Genomic DNA, 7,457 nt, shown 5'->3' on the forward strand with positions numbered 1-7,457 from the left:
ATTTAACTTCTGTTTGTTATTCTTCTTATCATATTTATGCGCATTTTTCCTCTTTGGAAGGTTTATTAAAGATTTATTTATTATATATGGAATTCTAGGTATCGTTTCAAGTGTTTGGTGAGTGTACAAGGGCTTTCTCTTCTTCAAACCCTCATTTGCTTTTAGTTTTCGTTTGCATGGAGACATTAAATGGACTAACGCCTGTATATCTGATTCAAAACAATCTGAGGTAAATGTTTAAGGCATCAAAATTTACTCTTGAAGGACGTGTTTTATTTGGTTGTATTTCAATTCTGTGCAACAATGCAGTGCAATGTGTACGGGCTCTTTTTTATATGTTTTCTGAAGGAGAGTTTGGAGCTCTTATAACAGGACAGGACAAGGAATTATTTTTCTAAAAACAGATGTTGCACAAGCAAAAGACATTTATATACTATATAAGGTTTATTCTATTTATAAGAATTTTTACAGAGCACAGCCATTACAATACGAATTCTAAGATATTTTTCTATTGAAATGCACAGCTGTATTTTGTCAAAAGCAGTATAGCTCCTTTATATCAAGCATTGTATCTCGCACATCAGAATTAAAACACTAAATTCTATATATGATTCAATGTGACTTGAAATGCTGAGGATGCAGGAATACTTTTTTGAACCCTTCAATGCAAAAAAAAAACCCTAATCTCTGTTACATTTCGAGCCCATAGAGCCCCACGTATTTCTGTAATTGAAAAGTTATGGTATTTATCTGTATAATAAAATGTTATACCTTGTAAGTCTGCTTTCTCCATAATTTTCCCCCTTTTCAACTATTGTGCTGTAACAAACAACACATCTATGGGCTGATTTTCGTCCAACGCTAAGGCACTATGAAAAATTATATGATCAATAAGTTATGACAACATATGTTTTTACATTACAAGTTATACAAGATTCAACTTTTAATTTTTTTAAAAGTTTAACTTTTTAACTTTAACCTTCAACCTCTCCTCGCATCCTGTAACAAATCCTTCCCTCTCGGGTCCTGAAGCCCTAAAATTATATATATATATATATATTTTTTTTTTTTTTTTTTTTTTTCAGAAAACTTATATTTCATTTTTAGAATATTTTTCTATTTTTTATGCAATTTAGCTGTTCCGTTGGGTCCTAAAGTCAGTTTTTCTCTTCAGTGTGCATGCAGATACACAAGATTTAGCATTTTTAGTTTTAATTTTGAGCATTTTTTTGGTTTTTCTATGTATACTGAAGCATTCTTCGCATTCCATTCATTCCTAAGGGGCTCAAATTGCTTTGAGTGAAGGATTTGTTCCTTTTTTTAATTTCACCCACATAAACTCCTCGAATCCAGTCTTTTTGTGTGTGTGTATTCGTGGTTCAAGTGTGACAAAAGTCCAGAGGATGAACACTAAATCTTTTTCTTTTCTTTTTTTATCATTTTTGGGTCAAAATTACCCAAATAGAGGATTTAATGTAATTTAAGTTGAAATAACTTAAACATCATAATTGTTCTTAAAAATTTAAGGTAATTGATTCTGAATCAGTGAATCCAATAGATTCTGCAGTTTTTGCTTTATTAGGTATAGGGATGCACTGATATTTAAATTATGGCAGATACTACTAATTATCATCATCATTAATATAATATTACAATTCAATGCAATATTAAAATGGGACCACTTTACAATAAGGTTTCATTTGTTAAAGTCCCTCTGTGGTGAAACTCAAGCTTTTAATGTTGTTTATATGTCTATGTGGTGTTTTTAATATGCTTCAAGACAAACCATGTGCAAATGCAAATGAGTATTTTCTCTGTAAAATTGCAATGAATCAAAGACAGACAAAAATGCTTTTTGAAATCGCTGGTGTTTCTGACATCACAAACTACCTTGTAACCAATCCCGTCAACGAGTGGATCTCTGAGCTGGTGTGAGTGAGTGGAGGCGGGGCTAATTTGCATATTCATAGAACCGCATAACTAAATGAGACAAGGGTGTAGAGTTTCATTCAAGATCATTTAATCATCTTTTTTCAAGGAAAAAACTTTAAATATGTCATTTTGGTGATCAAAGATAAGGGATTTTGCTGATTTTAAGGGTTAAAATGATTGACTTTAACATTAGTTAGCTACATGAACTATAACAATGAACAATACTTCTACAGCATTTGTTAATCTTAGTTAATTGTTAATCTTAACATGTACCAATACTTTTTTAAGATCAAAAGTTATATCTATTAACATTAATTACTGCACAGTGAACTAAAAACATTTTTATTAAGTAACATTAGCAAAGGTTAATAAATGCAGAATATATTGCTCATTGTTAGTTCATGTTAGTTAATGCATTAACAAATGAGACCTTATTGTAAAGTGTTACCAAAATTGATTAAAATTCTATGCAATTGTGTCCAAAAAAAATATGAAACACTCAAAACTACAATTGTTAATGTTAAAAGTAAATCACAACATTATAATATAAAGTAATTACATTTAAAAAAATCCACCCATTTGGTACAGAATAGCACCCTGTTTTACATTTATTCACTTTTGTTGGGTTATTCTGTACTAGACAGAAGTACAGTACAGTTATAATACAGTGCATGTTGCTCTGAACCTTCTGACCATTTAAAATACTTTCAGCGTTTCACTTTTGCATGACTAAATGTAGACATAGCGTGAGCACTGTGCATCACACTAAAGAATCAGTTTCACATGTGTAATCTTAAACGTCTTCAGAGGTCAAAGATCTACCAGCTTCTAAAAAGCGAATGTAACATGTTGCTGAAATTGGATTAAGACTAGTAAGCAGGGAAGGGATATGTCTGGTTATGTGTTTTCTTAAAACAGAGTTGCTAAGACATTAGCTTAGGCAAAATTATCTTTCTGTCTTTAGCTTAGCACCATTGAATCATCGAGTAAACATATAATGGATTATATGTAGTGAATCACCCCTTAATTGTAAGCACTTTGACTAAGAAAACCAAAGTCTGAGTAGCGTATAGAGTACTTGGCAAATGACTCACATTCTAGTCTAAACAAACCAGGGCTCTGTTTTCCTGACATAAACATCTGTCAGCAATATAAAGCAGGAATATCTAGATTGTTTTCTACAATATACAACATTCCACATTCTTTCAGACCAATGAAATTTGGATGTAGGCCTATAGACCTTGAGCGCCAGAGAAACAAGCATCTAGCCATCTTTAGAAATTTGTGTTTGAACTTCTGTTTTTGCGGTAATTCTGTGGCATCGCTGTCAAAGAGTAAGTAGCTGGTGAAGTGGATTTAAAGAGTTAATGAAAGTTATCATGAGTATTGTAATGTTTGAAGCTGATGTCATAACAAATGTCATTAGACCGGGAAGATTTTAAAACAAGCAGTTCATTCATCAGCGCTGAAAAGGGGCGGGGCTACACAAGGCTGCGAGTGGGTAGCTCAAGTTAATAACTAATTAATAACTAATAACGCTAAGTTATTAATTCACCATCGCTAAAAAAGAGTGTATTGTTCTATATGTGTGAATGTTATCTGGACGCACTACATTCGCCATGTTGTAATTATCATGTGACCTACCAGCGTCAGTTACTTCGCTTCACTGCCATTCACAAATCCTCTCCCCTCATCCTGGCCTCATGGGATAGTAAAGTGAATCTCACCAGAAGAATGTCATCCGGGTACTTTTTCCCACTCTTTTATGAGTACTGTGAATTCTGACATACTACTTTTGTCACATACTGTTTTTTGCCTATATTATATAGTACTAGGGACGTATGCAATTTTGGATGCAGCCACTAACATTTCTGTTTATTTTGTAATGACCATTGGATGTGATTTGCTATAATATTTGCTATAAGCCACTATTATTTAAACAGGAAATTGCTGCAGAACAAATGAGTGTATTGTATTTATTTTTGGGTACAATGGGACCAAAGGCCCCTGCCTTTACAGTATATTTACATTATTTGTCATCAAAACACATATGATTTTTCTCCGTCACTATTTAACCCTCTACCGCATGGTGTTGCCATAAGGCAACATACTCTTTGTGTTCATTTCCTTGCCACTGTATCTTTAAGAAAACATTCTCATGTTTTTTTGTTGGAATGAGAAGACCTTAGTTTAGCCAATGATGTGCTTTGGTTAAGTCACATGACATGCAATTTTTTTTCTGTAGTGCGATTTTTGACAGACTGCGGTCTCTTGTCGGTAGTTGCTGAAAGCAAACTAAAACATAACAAACAAGGACCAGCCCATATCACATACACAAAAAAAATTGGAAACATTGCCTCAGGTAAGTTATGATGACATATTCACCACTCAAAAAAGTTTTTATGAAATTAGTTTTTGGCAAATCGATCAAATGTCTGTGTTGCCAAGCGGTCAATAATGACATTATTGCAATAGTTTAGCTAGCTACACTGAACAAAATTATAAACGCAACACTTTTGTTTTTGCCCCCATTTTTCATGAGCTGAACTCAAAGTTCTAATACTTTTTCTATGTACACAAAAGGCCTTTTTCCCTCAAATAGTGTTCACAAATCTGTCTAAATCTGTGTTAGTGAGCACTTCTCCTTTGCCGAGATAATCCATCCACCTCACAGGTGTGGCATATCAAGATGCTGATTAGACAGCATGATTATTGCACAGGTGTGCCTTAGGCTAGCCACAATAAAAGGCCCGGGGGGGGGTCCGAAAACCAGTCAGTATCTGGTGTGACCACCATTTGCAGTGCACGCAGTGCAACACATCTCCTTCGCATAGAGTTGATCAGGTTGTTGATTGTGGCCTGTGGAATGTTGGTCCACTCCTCTTCAATGGCTGTGCGAAGTTGCTGGATATTGGCAGGACCTGGAACACACTGTTGTATACGCCAATCCAGAGCATCCCAAACATGCTCAATGGGTGACGTGTCCGGTGAGTATGCTAGCCATGCAAGGACTGGGATGTTTTCAGCTTCCAGGAATTGTGTACAGATCCTTGCAACATGGGGCCGTGCATTATCATGCTGCAACATGATGATGGTCGTGGATGAATGGCACAACAATGGGCCTCAGGATCTCGTCACGGTATCTCTGTGCATTCAAAATGCCATCAATAAAATGCACCTGTGTTGGTTGTCCAAAACATACGCCTGCCCATACCATAACCTCACCGCCACCATGGGCCACTCGATCCACAACACTGATATCAGCAAACCGCTCACCCACACCGTGAAGAGAACACCTCTCATCCGTGAAGAGAACACCTCTCCAAAGTGCCAGACGCCATCGAATGTGAGCATTTGCCCACTCAAGTCGGTTATGACGACGAACTGCAGTCAGGTCGAGACCCCGATGAGGATGACGATCATGCAGATGAGCTTCCCTGAGACGGTTTCTGACAGTTTGTGCAGAAATTATTTGGTTATGCAAACCGATTGTTGCAGCAGCTGTCCAGGTGGCTGGTGTCAGACGATCTTGGAGATGAAGATGCTTGATATGGAGGTCCTGGGCTTGTAAGAAGATACCCTTGATGGGGATTGAACCCTGGTCTCTGGTGCTCTAAGTGTGAGTTCTCTCTCGTTCTCTCTCGTTCTCTCTCTCTCTCTCTCTCTCTCTCTCTCTCTCTCTCTCTCTCTCTCTCTCTCTCTCTCTCTCTCTCTCTCTCTCTCTCTCTCTCTCTCTCTCTCTCTCTCTCTCTCTCTCTCTCTCACATAGTTAAACCCAATCGCAGAATATCAAAAGAGCCAGGAGAATTGAGTCTTCAAAAATAAAAGTAATCTTTACTTGAGAAACAAAAGATACAAAATACAAATAAACTAGGAGCGCCGAGCTTCCATAAAACAGTGAAAACAAATACAGACACGAGGGTCCAAAATATACAACAAGAGATACACTTAACTCGAAGACAGGCAGCAGGATACACTGGATAAATGGCTCAAGACTGAACACAGTGGCAGGGAACAAACAGACTTATAAAGGGTCAAACACAGGTGTGGGAAATCAGGATTGATGAGAAGGATTTAAAACATGGTTAGGGGTAATGGCACCTCCTTCAGGAGTGGAGAGTCTAGCGTTCATGATACAAGCGCCATCCACAGTTCTGGGGGGAGCATGATATGGAGAGCTCAAGGAGAGCGACCCCTACTGGCCAGGATGAAAATAGCGCTCTGGAGACAAGACCATTACCGGGCTGGTGTGGTTACACGTGGTCTGCGGTTGTGAGGCCAGTTGGATGTACTGCCAAATTCTCTGAAACGCCTTTGGAGATGGTTTATGGTAGAGAAATGAACATTCAATTCACGGGCAACAGCTCTGGTGGACATTCCTGCAGTCAGCATGCCAATTGCACACTCCCTCAAAACTTGCGACATCTGTGGCATTGTGCTGTTTGATAAAACTGCACATTTTAGAGTGGCCTTTTATTGTGGCTAGCCTAAGGCACACCTGTGCAATAATCATGCTGTCTAATCAGCATCTTGATATGCCACACCTGTGAGGTGGATGGATTATCTCGGCAAAGGAGAAGTGCTCACTAACACAGATTTAGACAGATTTGTGAACACTATTTGAGGGAAATAGGCCTTTTGTGTACATAGAAAAAGTCTTAGATCTTTGAGTTCAGCTCATGAAAAATTGGGGCAAAAACAAAAGTAAATAATGTTGATTAGTCATATGTTAAGGACTGCCAAGGCATTTGTATTATGGAAACAAAAATCTAATTTAAATGTCAGTTTAAAAAAAAAAAAAAAAATGCCACTATTGTAGGTTGTTGGCAACATATCATAAAGTACCTTAAAACATTTTTTTTTTTTTACAGCACTTCAAGTTAAGAAAAGTCAAGTCTAAGAAAAGAAAAAGAGTCAAATATTTTTATATTTTTATATTTTATATTTTATATATCACATCATAATGTGTGTGGTAGAGGGTTAAGTAAAATATATACATACACTATGTATCTCATGCTCACCAAGGCTGCATTTATTTGATAAAAAATATAGCAAAAACAGTCATATTTTTAAATATTGTTACTATTTAAAATAGGTAAATATATTTAAAACTGTAATTTATTTCTTAATATTTTTACTTAATATTTTGATGGAAACCATGATTTTTTTTGATTTTTTTTTTTTTTTTGATTTTTTTTAGGATACTTTGATAAATGGAATGTTCAGAAGAAAAGCATTGACATCTTTTGCAACATTCTAAATGTCACTTTTGATCAATTTGATGCATCCCTGCTGCATAAAAGTATTCATTTTTTTAAAAAGAAACACTGACTTTTTAACAGTAGGCCTAGTGTATATTTTTCATTGTCAGATATTTGGTGACCAGAATAAAAAAATATTTTTTATTTTTATTCTTTTGTGGTTTTCAAAAACAATTCACCTTATTAGATGTATGAATATGAATATAAAAATATATTATAAAATATACATGAATTGAAATAGCCTATATTAACAATCAATAGAAT

This window comes from Squalius cephalus (assembly GCF_949319135.1).
Source record: "Squalius cephalus genome assembly, chromosome: 25".
Lineage (NCBI taxonomy): Eukaryota > Metazoa > Chordata > Actinopteri > Cypriniformes > Leuciscidae > Squalius > Squalius cephalus.